The sequence below is a fragment of the Taudactylus pleione genome, unplaced genomic scaffold (assembly GCF_031769625.1).
Source record: "Taudactylus pleione unplaced genomic scaffold, aTauple2 ptg000437l, whole genome shotgun sequence".
NCBI classification, from domain to species: Eukaryota; Metazoa; Chordata; class Amphibia; order Anura; family Myobatrachidae; genus Taudactylus; species Taudactylus pleione.
The window spans coordinates 1,307,091-1,320,957 of NW_028284839.1; positions in this window are offsets into that span (position 1 = coordinate 1,307,091).

Below are 13,867 nucleotides of genomic sequence, written 5' to 3' on the forward strand. Positions count from 1 at the left end.
TTCTTTAGAACACCCCAAAAAAGTACTTTCGTTTTGGGGGTGAGAAAATCCAAGGTTGGGGGACAAACTTTAAAACTAGTGAAATCGACTCCAGGGGGTCCCCCAAGTATGCCTCAGGTGTTTTTTTGATTGCAGGTGCTTGCTGAAGGTGCGTTTTTTTAATGTTTTTTTAATGTTTTATATTCACCAGCCCTTCAAGGTTGACTGTTGTGCTGACATTTAGGTAATTTCATCTATTTCTTATTATTCCCTGGTTGCCGGTTACTTTAATTTCATATGTTTATATGTATGCATTCTATTACCATATTATTATATTATATATTTTATTATTATAATTATTATATTTTACCTTTATATGAATTATAATTTTTTTCCTCTCCCCCCCCTCACTATTTGTGTGTTTGCACTTCTGTATTGTACTGTTTATTATACATGACATTATCATGCACAAATTGTGCACAACTAATGAGCGATTGAATGATTACCATGTCATAATTGTTCAATCGCTCATTTATATCTGCTAGTGGAAGTGCCCCTTTAGACATAATGGGCAGGGATTAAAGTGGGGCAGAACTGCATTCTGTCAGTACTATTTGGAACCAGTTCCGCCTTCTCCAACCCGCCTTACCTGGCCAGTCAGCCCTGCACTGCAGGGAGTTGCCAGGCGACTGCTGAGATTTTGTTACTAATGAGCACCCGCCTCCTTCCTTACAGCAGCAGACTGAGGATGGAGTTCACTCCTGAGCTCCGGCTTCCGGATCCCACAGTGGGCACTATGGGACAGATGTCATGATGTCTCTCCCATAGTTCTGAGGAGCAGCCAGTCGGACGGCAGTGGATGCGGGAGCGGGGCTTAAGTTAACTATTGTGTGTTTAACATTTCTTTTTGTGTAAGGGGCACTACTAATGGGGGCATTACCACTGGGGCACTACTAATGGGGGCATTGCATAAGGGGCATCACTCATGTGGGCATTGCATAAGGGGCACCACTACTGTGGGCACTGCAAAAGGGGCACTACCTCTGTGGGGCACTGCATAAGGTGCACCACTACTGGAGGCATTGTATAAGGAGCACTATTACTGTGGGAATTAGGTGTATTAGGGGCACTAATGTGGGCATTGTGTATAAGGGGGCCCTTACTGTGTGTCATAACATGAATAAGGGACACTACTACTGTATGAGGTGTAATGTGAATCAGGGGCACTATGTGAAGTTAATGTGTAATGAAGTGTAATGTGAATAAGATTGTGCAACTGTGTGACCACGCCCCTTTCTGCAGATGCACATATTTCTTCTCGCAGCCTCCTGAGGTGGGTAGCAGAAATGTGCAATAAGCAAAATCTTTGGGCTCCCAAACAGGTGTTTGGGTGCCCAAAGCAGTGCTTTAGGTGGGTTTAGCCACATTGCACTGCTCAACTTGGTGCTTTTGGGCACACACATGTGGCACTCACGCACTGGTGAAAAAGCCAGGGCCACTTGATTGCTGTTGCCCCCCAGGCTTAAAGTTGCCAGCCAGCCCCTGTCTGATGGTGTCTGTTGTTAGCTTTCCTGTGTTTGCCTCTAACACCACAACTAAGAAGTCAAACGTAAGCATCAAGTTTTGCAGCATTGCAGTAGCAATCTCATCATCATTCACTTGCACTCCAACAGATGTTAGTTGCTTAGAGACAGACAACATTTTGCCTATGTAATCACTCATACTGCTGCATGCATTCAGTTTGGTGTTATACAATACATGTCTTAAATGTTTCCTTCTCATGAGAACTCCATCTTGGAAAGCTACCAGTACTGTCTTTTGCTGACTCTCTTCCATGTATTATAAATTACATGCGTTGCTCTAAATTTAAGTCTATGGTTCCCATGGCTCTCTCTATATCACCTGGAGAGCACATGGGTCCTCCCCTCTTTTGAGCTGCCTCTGATGCCAGTGACCTATTTGTAATCATGCGCATAAAAAAGTCTCCTGATTTATAGTGTGGTAATCAAACTTCTCCATAGTTTCCAGCATGGTGGAAGAATAGCCTGTCATTGCACCATCTGTTGTTTATGGTAATGATGCTCAATTGGTTAATCCCATGAGGGTTTATATCTCAGTTTTTCTGATTTGGGAATATTATGTAATTTACAGATGTTTCATCACTCATCTTTACTGCAGTCACACCACAGCCCCTCCTGGTGAGCCTGGTCCCATGAGACTTTACTAGCATCAGGCACCATTTTGGCATCTTTTTTGTTGACGCTAGCAGAGTCTCACTGGACCAGGTGGCTCACTCACACCAGGCATATCACGCTGCATGGCGTATTGAGGCTAGATGAGAAAGGACACATCTGTATGTTTAGGATAAAAGATGCATAATGCAATACGGTACTTTGTTTTTAAGTGAATCTGGTATGAAAATGATTCATGGCATCATATATAAACATAAAATTTGCTTGATTCATATCAATTGCCATTGTAAACTGTAAACCTCCAAATTATTTAAAAGGTATGAAACTGTTGCAATGATTATATCATGCAGCAGCCACAAATGATATACATGGGATGCATACAAGATTGAGAACAAAATAGATGTTGAAAATGACCTACATACAGTATAAAGTTGTTATTGACGGTGCTGCAGATCCTTTCGTTTGGAGATAAGGGGGCTCTTTTTACACCGAATACTGTAAGCATAATTGTACCATGTATCTTAAATTTCCAATATGACCACTTAATAATCAACATTTTTCCCTGCAACTGGTGACCCAAATACATATTGTAAAAGCCCCGGCACAATAAGGTTATGCACATATTGCATGAATATATCCTAAAACATGACACTATAGTGCTACATTATCATTCACCAGTGGGTCACTACATCAGAGTGCATATATGAATACCTAACAACTGGTTCGTTTTCACTTTGTCCCAGTTTTATTCTTGATCTATTATCTTCTTTCCTGTTGCCAACTTATTAGCAATTCCTTTTACAAAACATTACCAAGGCAGAGTAAAAGATGTAATGCCTCTCATGACCTCTAATACTCCCAGAGAAATTAGATGAGCAATAACTTTCCATGCTCCAGCAAGCTGCCTTGCAGTAATGCGTTTGATGTAGGATAAATATTGTCTTAATACTGTCACATGAAGTGCTAGCGTGATCTGTCAGCTGGGAAATAACCAGGGTTCTTATAGGTTTGCATTTCACGAACGTCCAGATTCCCTGTTGAATTCTACTCCTACAGTAGTATTAAACTGGCCACTATATTTAGTCATGTTCTCTTACAGTACATTTTCCTCTGTGGTAGATTGACACCAATGTACCATATCTGTACTGTATGGGAACTGTTCCTAAATGGAACTATTACAGTTACATGTTGTTTGACATTTATTTTATTGGTCTTTGGAATAGTAAACAAGTACACCCGCTCTGACTATGAATTAACATTCGATCAATAGTATATTAAAAAAAAATAAAGCATCATATGAAGCATGTTTTTGTTCTAGGAATGTATTATCAGTTTGCAGCCATTTCTGACTGTGGCTAAAGGGGAAGCAGTCGGGAAGCCGATGTACGGAATACCGACCGTCGGCTTCCTGACTGTCTAATCCTGGCAAGGGGTTAAATGACAGGCGTCGGGATATCCCGACGCCTGTCATTTTACCTAGGCCGGGAGCCCGACACCAAGCTTACCGATCGAAGGTAAGGTAGGCGCCGGGCGCGGACAGCCGCAGGGGGAAGAGGGTTAGGTTTAGGTTTCCCAGGGGGACTTAGGGTTAGGCAACCCCCCAGGAGGTTGTTTATGCTAGGGGAAGGGGGGTTATGGTTAGGCACCCCCGGGGGGAGGTTAGGGTTAGGCACCCCCGGGGGACTTAGGTTTAGACGGCAGGGAAGGGGGGGTTAGGTTTAGGCACTTTGGGGTGGAGGTTAGCGTTAGGCACCCCTAAGGGAGGGTTAGGGGGTAGAATTAGGTTAGTAAATACTTACCTTTGACGATCGGGATTTCCTCTTCTGCCGGGATGCCGCTGTCGGGATTAGAACCGCCGGCCGCATCGTGTGTATTCCGGCTAAAGTATTGAGGATGTGTAATACACTCTAAGTAACATTTTAGTAGTATAAATTGTAGGAAGGAGTGTGATCCTGCGTTGCCCCCTCCAGCAATATCCAGGTAGCGCCTTAGCTACAAATTTGCTGATCCTATAAAAAGTGTTTTTACTTTTTGACTTTTATTATCTATCTCTTATTTATTTTTTTAATAATGTAGCGTATTAGACTACCAGAAACCAGAGGCAGACATTGTTTACTGTAGTATATTAATGTCTTTGCATATATTGGCGAGAGGAGCACTTTGAGCTCGATTTGATTAGGAACTATCACCTCACGCCCGCAAGTAAGTCATACTTCAGGTAACCCCCTGGGCCCCCAGAAGAGTAGGCACTTCTCCCGCATCCTGCCCACTTCCTAGTGAAATGGGCAGAATATGGATAATTTTTACGGGGATCGGTGTGCTGGCAGGGGGCAGAGCTTAATGATGAGATTCTATAAGAATCGCGTTATTTGACCTCGCTCCCTAAATATGCAGTATTCGTAGTAATTTATTGTGAGGGGGTGGAGCTTAATGATGTAAAAATTCAGGCCAGCCCCTCCCCATCTCCGCCCACCTGCTTACCATCAAAAAGTAGGTAAGTATGGAGGTAATGATATATCAAAAGATCAGGAGCAGCCAATACTTAAAGTGAAAACAACCCTTATCACCTCTTATAGTAATCATATGCAGCTTCCAATTAACACTCTGGAACACTCTGGTATGTCAAACTAAATACAACCTTGGTATATGAATATATTACCAAGAGTGCAATTGTATATACAATAACAATTTTAATTAATATTAAAAGAATATATATTAAAACATATAGGAAAAAACACACATTTACGGACTCCTTAGGTATTGCAGTTCTCAAAAGTAATATGGTAATAGCCATAACACAATGGACCTGATTTAGACCCGCTCGCAAGATGCAATCGCTTGCTGGCAAAAAGGGACCAGATATTTAAATTAAGTGCTCACACTGCGTCGCGTAAGGACGCCCACTGTGTGTTAGCGAGCTACGGCAAATTGCACTCGCAAGTGTCTGTAGACGCCCCCTTGCCACTCGCAACACACGTCATCTCTGGGAGATGTATGATTAATCGGGGCCATCGGAGCTGCTCGCAGCCCTTGGGGTTGCCTTTACCCGCTGCAAGCACTGCGATCAGTGCGGGCTGAAATACATGCTGGTGACGTGTTCAATGATGCTACTTTGCTAATTATGCATGTCCTTTAAATGCCGTTGTGGCGGGCAGACATGCCTGCATTCACATGCACCTTCCCCTGTTACCACCCACAAACATCACTATCTGTCACTCAAAGCAGTGACCAGATAGTGGCTTACGAGCTACCAAAAGCAGATGGCAATGAATGGCTTGCGCAAGTGCACTGCGAATTATACGCATGCGCAGATGGGGGGAAATCACTCAGAGCGAGCGAATTCGCCTTAGTGAGCGGGTCTGAATCAGGTCCAATGTCCTTTGTATTGGTTCACATAGTTAATGGGCAAATTTGTATTATAAAAATAGCAGACTGGCAGTCACGTTATTCCATACCTGCCGACTTTCTGGCTGCTCCTTCCGGGAGGGAGCAGCCAGATCGGCAGGATGGGGTGGGCATGGCCGGGACAAGGGGGAGTTGCCGGTCGGGTGACGTCACTTGTGGGCGTGGCGGGCGGAGTCACGTGATCGCGTCAGTTTGGCCCCGCCCCCGCTGCGCAATGCCGATAAAATAGGCATTGTGCAGCAGGGGGCGAGGCCAAAATGACGCGAATCGCGTCACCGCCCCCCCGCTGCGGGGTTTACAGGGGTTATAGCGGGGGGGATAGGAGGGGTGAGCTGCAGCCGGGAGAATTGCCTGCCTTCCCGGGAGGTCGGGAGCGGCACCCGATTTTCGGGAGGCTCCTGACCACATCGGGAGGGTAGGCAAGTATGCGTTATTCTCAACCTCCGATTTGTTGTATAATTGATATGTGGTCTTATGCTCATAAAGGAACTTTGTGTGGTTAACTGTTGCTCGCACACTGGCCCAGCTGGGGTGCGGAGTTTGTAACCAGCCAGCAAATGTGTGTGATCCTTAATATCCATGATCTTAGCACAGTGTGAGCATCCTGCAGTCTCTGGGGGTGATTCAGCAGTGGATGGAATTTCAAAGCTGCATGCAAGCAAATTTGCAATTCCATCCTTGCAAATATACAAATGCAGCAGGAGGTGTATTATATCCCCTGCTGCATTTGCGAACCCAGAACTGTGAACAAGGTTGCAGGCTGGGATCACCCTCTCGACCATCAGTCGCGATGGTGGGCAGTGCTGGGCCGCCAGCCAGCTGAGTAAGCCTCAGATTACTCAGGTTGGCCGGTTTGCGAGGCCAGGAAACTGCGTCCGTCGACACAGTCCCTGGCCTTGCCACTCTCGGAAAACAGGACGGAGACGCCCTAATTTCCGGGAATGCCGGCCCACCCTGCCCCGCACTGCCCCTTAAATGCCTCTGCCTTTCAATCAATCAGGCAGGCATTGAAGGGGCTGAGGCCCTGATTCAGAGCCAGACTCTCTGACAGAGCGCTCGCTCTGAATCAGGGCCGGCCTTCTTGTTTTTTAGAGCGGACCCTGTGGTGATGGGGCTGCTGTCCTGTTGCATTGAGCTACAAGGACTATACATGCAAATTGGTTACTTTGACTATACTTCATGTACAGTATATATGCTAGTTCCCCAATGTGGATCAGTGATGCCTATATATATATTTAATTTGTATGTTTACAGGTGCTAATTATGTATATGCACTTTACCAATATCCTAATGACACTACTGTGTGGTTTTAATCTATGAGTTTATGTTTTAACACTTATCACCTCCATATAATATTTTTAATTCCCTGCTGCCGCTTGTACACAGGTGTACTGATTATGCAAATAAGATGATTGGCTGTTGCCGATATAAATACATTGCCTGTGAGAAGATCAGACCTTTTGAAGAAACTGCCACATTCTAACAGTGGAGAAACATGTAAAGGACTAACGGCAAATACATCCCGGACTCCTATTACTTTTAAAAAAAGCCGTCCACTATACAGACTTGGAACATTGAATGCAGCACATCGTCCTCCCCCACATGCTAACAGAGGGCCTGATTCAGCAAGTGCACACAAGGGCACTGCTGAACGCAGATTTCCGATTATCCTGATTATTGTGGTTTCTCACAATGTGAAACCTCTGAAGAAATGTATCCTCCCTAGAAAGACGGCGTCTTCAGTCAGTATTCAGTACTCAGGGACACATTATCCGGAAGATTCATGTTTGTGTAGGAATATTAACAAGGTCATCATCATACAACAGCGGTTCAACCAGACTTGTTCCCCCTGTGTAACTTCCTTCCTCCTGTGTCTCTTAGCCACACCATCTCACCCTGCATCTCTCAGACACAAAATCATCTACCCCAGCATCATCTCTCAGTCACACCATCACCTCCCCCCAGCATCGTCTTTCAGTCACACCATCACCTCCCCCCTGCATAGTTTCTCAGCAAACCATCACCCCCCCGTGTGGTCTCTCAGCACACCATCACCTCCCCCCTGCATCTTCTCTCAGCACACCATCACCTCCCCCCTGTGTGGTCTCTCAGTCACACCATCACCTCCCCCCTGCATAGTCTCTCAGCACACCATCACCTCCCCCCTGTGTGGTCTCTCAGTCACACCATCACCTCCCCCCCTGCATAGTCTCTCAGCACATCATCACCTGCCCCCTGTGTGGTCTCTCAGCACACCATCACCTCCCCCATTGTGTGGTCTCTCAGCACACCATCATCTCCCCCCTGCATTCTCTCTCAGTCACACCATCACCTCCCCCCTGCTTGGTCTCTCAGCACACCATCACCTCCCCCCTGCATCATCTCTCAGTACATCACCTCCCCCCGTGTGGTCTCTCAGCACACCATCTCCTCCCCCCTGCGTCGTCTCTCAGTCACACATCACCCCCCCTGCGTCGTCTCTCAGTCACACCACCACCTACCCCTACGTCGTCTCTCAGCCACACCATAAGCTCCCTGCATATATATAGCTAAGAATGACATGGCTGACCTGGACAGGGTGCCACTCTGGACAAAGGTATATGCGAGTGCTTAGTAAATTTAGATCTTTAACCTCTCACTCCTTTTTTAAGTGAATTTTTACATTTTTGTTGGCTTGTTAATTTCCACATGTGTATTAGATGACAGACATGCAATAGACACAGACTGACAAACATACAAGCAGACAGACACACACAGACCACAGGTACACACACAATGACACAGATACACACTGACACAAGCACACACACACTGACACAGACGCACACACACTGACACAGATGCACACATACTGACACAGACACACACACACATACTGACACATATACACACACACTGAGATAGCCTGCCTACAAGGACACACACCAATTTCTCATAAATGCGCCTCACCTCACCAACATTGAGCAGTAGTCCCCCCAAATCCTCCCACCCCCCTAACAGCTTAGCCACCACCCCACAATACACACCTGCTGTGGGTGAGCAAAGAGAGCATCGGGGAAGGAAGAATCACTCTTCACCCGGCGCAGGCGGCAACTTCAACCCAGGCGGCAGCTCTCAGGTCAGGAGGATAAAGAATGGGAAGATATGACTGCCTGGGAAGGGTTACGTGCTGCTGCAGCTCCCCCTACAGTCGGCCCACAAAGCCAGCACCAGCAGACACACTTGTCTGCTCATTAAAGCTAGTTAGGACGTAATGGTAGTGGGGGGAGGGTGGGCAGTGAGGGTATGATGCCTTGGCCGGCGGCGCCCCCTTCTGCTGGGCCTGCCATGGCACCCAGGGCATGTGCTCCGCTTGACCCCCCTAAGTTACGCCACTGCTGCTGCATTTGCATTATTGCAAGGATCGCAATTGCAAAGCTGCCTGTGTGCAGCTTTACAAATGCGATCCTTGCTGAATCAAGCCCAGAGACTGCAGGATGATCACACTGTATATGAATCTTAAGTGACTGGATTAATGCTTACACAAATTTTCTGGCTGGCTACTAATGCCGCACCCCAGCTGGGGGAGTCTGCGAGCAACAGTTAACCACACAAAGTTCGAATATAAGCATAAGACCACAAATAGGACCTCATTCAGAGTCGGTTGTTGCGGCCGCACGGTCGTACGCCACCGATGTTCGCTAAACTGCGCATGCGTAAAGTTCGCAATGCGCGTGCGCAAACTAGCTGCTACGATCAGAAAATTTCTCTCTCCTTGAACACAGCCAGGTATGTAGTTTGAGTGACAGAATGAGGCGTTTGTGGGTGGTAACAGGGGAAGGTGCTTGAAAACGGGGGAGTGGAGATCCGAACGCAGGAGTGCCTAATTATGCGAATGGCGTTTTACGGGAGTGCATAATTAACAAAGTAGTGTCATGGCACACGTGACATGGGTGGTTTGTACGGAATGGGTATGAAATACCGCCGGCCGCATGGCCGGTGGTTCGATTCCCGTCAGCGGCAGCCCGACAGGAGCAGAGTGCGACGCAGCGGAAGCCCGACAGCGCTGGAAATCCCGATCGTGGATAGGTAAGTATCCACTAACCTAACCCCCCTAACCCTAGCCCTCCTTAGGGGTGCCTAACCCTAACTTCCCCCCCAAGTGCCTAACCCTAATCCCCCCTCTAAGTGCCTAACCTTAACCACCCCCTTCCCCGCTACCTAAACCTAAGTCCCCCCGGGGGGGGTGCCTAACCCTGAGTCCCCCCCGGGGGTGCCTAACCCTCCCTCCCCCTAGCCTAACCCTAACCCTCCCGGGGGGGGTGCCTAACCCTAAGTCTCCCCCGGGAGCCCTAAACCTAACCCTCCCCCCCCCCCGCGGCTGTCCGCTCAAGGCGCCCGGCATCACTATGATTGTGATGCTGGGCGCCGGTCTCCCGGCATCAGGGAAATGTGGGCATCTACATCTAGACGCCCGGCATTTCACCCATGCCGGGATAAGACAGTCGGGAAGCCGGCTGCCGGTATATAGGCAGTTGGCTTCCCGATTGCATCCCGATTGTACACTGACCTGATCGTAGTGCTTAAGAGAGGGTATGGTCAACCTTAAGCTCTACGACCAGTTCCGATGGTTACCGATGGTCTCGATTAATCCTTATATGGCCGGAGATGATGTGCAATGCGTACGAGAAGGGGGGGTATTTTTTTGTCTTACGGCCGCATCCTCCCCTTGGTCGGCCAGCTAACGATCTGATCTTAAGGACGCAACTTGCGAGTGCATCATTTGCATATCCGGCCCCTTTTCCCTTACGACCGTGCGGCCGCAACGACCGACTCTGAATGAGGTCCATAGTATCAGTTTCAATTATACAACAAATCGGAGGTTGAGCATAACATGACTGCCAGTCTGCTATTTATTGTATACAAATTTGACCTTTAGCTACAGTATGTGAATTGAAGCAAAGGACATTGGGCCTGATTCAGAGCTTTTCGCTAAGGTGCTGATTGCTCGCAGCTGCTTCGAGTGAGAAAATACAAAATGAGCGATCGCTCGCAATGCACAGCACAAGCAGGTAAACACCCATTACAATGAAAACACACCTACCGAACCACATAACAGCACGAGCGCCGACTACACATGCAGTAGTCTGACGGACGCAGCCATTGCGATTACTTGCCAGAGTTGTGTGTTCTTATCTGATCTTTCGATTCACCCTTTAATTGATTATGATGTGATTGCAATCAGTGTAAAGCCGCACATTTTACTTTTTTTTTTAAATGTACTGATGCTGGAGTTTGCAAATTTTACTTTACCCAACATTGTATGTCTAATTATATATTCTCTCTCTGTCTTTATATATATATATATATATATATATATATATTAGGGATGAGCTGGTTCGGATTTCTGAAATCCGAACCCCCCCGATCCGAGCCGGGAACCGAGTCCGGCTCGGGTTTTCCCGCCTGACTCGGAACTGAAATTGAGGCAAAACGTCATCATCCTGCCTTCCAGGTCTCACAGGTTTTGGATTCTATAAAAGGTCCCCGCGTCGGCACCATTTCTCACTCTGCCTGTGGACAGTGAAGAGGGAGGGTGGGAGATAGGGCTGGCTGGGCTGTGTTGTGCTGCTGTTGTCCATAGGGGCTGTGTGCACTCAGTCCATAGGGGCTGACTGGGCTGTGTTGTGCTGCTGTTGTCCATAGGGGCTGGCTGGGCTGTATTGTGTAGTCAGTTGTCCATAGGGGCTGTGTCCACTCCAAAGTCTATATGGGCTGGCTAGACTGTGTTGTGCAGTGTCCCATAAAGACTGTAGTCCTAAAGGGGCGCTGTAGTGTTGTCCAGGGGGTGATCTGTCCATCAGGGGTGCTCCCCCAAAGTGCACTCCAAAAAAAAATAAAATTCTGTGTTTGTGAATTGTGTGCTCAGTAGCCGCACGTGCATCAACAAAGTAATGCCAAGGATGCGCCTGTGTAATAAATCAAGGGCCGGCTGGCTTGTCTGTTAAATGGTTCTGTAATCCCCAAAGTGAACTCCAAAAAAATTTTTTTTTCTGTGTTTGTGAATTGTGTGTGTAGTAGCCGCACGTGCATCAACAAAGAGCCAAGCATGCACCTGAGTCATAACTAAAGGGGCTGGTGGCTCATCTCTTAAAGGGTGCTGTAACCCACAAAGTGCACTCAAACATTTTTTTATTTTTTTTCTGTGTTTGTGAATTAGTGTGAGAAGTAGCAGCACATGCATCAACAAAGTAGCACCAAGCGTGCGCCTGTGTCATAAATCAATGGTTGGCTGGCTTGACCGTTAAAGGGTGCTGTAACTCCCAAAGTGCACTCCAAACAAAATAAAAATATTATTTTCTGTGTATGTGAATTGTTTGAACTGTGGTTGCATGTGCATCAACAAAGGAGCAGTGCCAAGCATGCACCTGTGTCCCATAAGTAAAGGGCCAGCTGACTCATCTCTTAAAGGGTGGTGTAACCCCCAAAGTGCACTCCAACAAAAATTAAAAATTCTTCTTTTCTGTGTTGTGAATTGTGTGCGCTGTAGCCGCATGTGCATCAACAAAGGAGCAGCGCCAAGCATACGCCTGTGTCATATGTCTGTTAAAGGGTGGTGTAACCCCCAAAGTGCACTCCAAAAAAAATAAAAAAATCTTTTCTGTGTTTGTGTGCACCTTAGCCGCACGTATATATCAATATAACATAAATGGAGGACCAAACTTTGTCCCATAATAATAAAATAGGGAAAGATCAAGAACCACTTCCTCCTAGTGCTGAAGCTGCTGCCACTAGTCATGACATCGACAATAAAATACCATCAATGTCGCCTGCCAAGGTCGATGCTCAATGTCATAGTAGAGGGCAAATAACATCCCAAATGACAAAATTCTGGAAAATTACCTTAAAAAAAACCATTTAAATCATCTGAGGAGAAACGTAAACTTGCCAATATGCCATTTACGACATGGAGTGGCAAGGAATGGCTAAGGTCTTTCCCTATGTTCATGACTAGTGGTTCAGCTTCACATGACGATGGAAGCCCTCCTCCCGCTACAAAAATCAAACGAGTTAAGCTGGCAAAAGCACAGCGAAGGATTGTGCATTCTAAGAAGATATCACAAATCCCAAAGGAGAGTCCAAGTGTGGTGGCGATTGCGATGCCTGACCTTCCCAGCATTCGACGGGAAGAGGTGGCTCTTTCCACCATTTACACGCCCTCTGCAAGTGCTGAAAGGAGCACCCACAGTCCACTTGCTGATATGCAAATTGAAGATGTCACTGTTGAAGTACAGGCTCTGGGGGAGACAATTGTTGTCCGTGGGATGAAAAAGCCCATCACGGTCATGCCTGGGCAGAAGACCAAACATTCCACCTCTTTGGTCTGGCAATATTTCTATCCAAATCCGGACAACAACTGTCTTGCAATATGTACCATATGAAAAGGTCAAACAAGTAGGGCTAGGAACGTTAACTACCTAGGAACATCCTCCCTTATACGTCACCTGCAGCTCATTCATAAAAAGTTACTGTCAAGTTCAGAATCTTTGGCTAAGACTGTAAGCAGTCCAGGGACACCTAAATCCCTTTGTCCTGTTGTATCCTAGCGCCTGCAAACCACACCGTCAACTCCCTCCCCATCAATTTCCTCCTTAGGATTGTATGTAGTCCTGCAGGCCATGTCACTGGCATAACTGACTCTCCTATCTGGGATTCCTCCGGAGGATCCTGCATTCCTACGCCTACTGCTGCCGCTACTGCTGTTGCTGCTGGGAGTCGATCATTATCCCAGAGAGGAAGTAGGAACACCACTATTTTTAATAAACAATTGACCCTCCAACAGTCCTTAGCGAGGGGGATGAAGTATGACAGCAGTCATCCTGAAGCAAAACGTATAACTGAGGCCTTGACTGCTATGTTGGTGTTAGACATGTGTCCGGTATCCACCATTAGTGCAGTGGGATTTAGACAATTGATGGAGGTAGTGTGTCCCCGGTTCCAAATCCCATCAAGATTCCACTTCACTAGGCAGGCGATACCAAGACTGTACAGAAACATCAGAAAAAGTGTCCTCAGTGTCCTGAAAAATGTGGTTGTACCCAATGTCCACTTAACCACGGACATGTGGACAAGTGGAACAGGGCAGACTAAGGACTATATGACTGTGACAGCCCACGGGGTAGATGTATCACCTTACGCAGCAACAACAGCAGCTTCAAAAGTAGCAGCATCTCAGAAACACCAGCTCGTTCCAAGGCAGGCTACGCTGTGTATCACTGGTTTCAGTAAGAGGCACACCACCAACAACATCT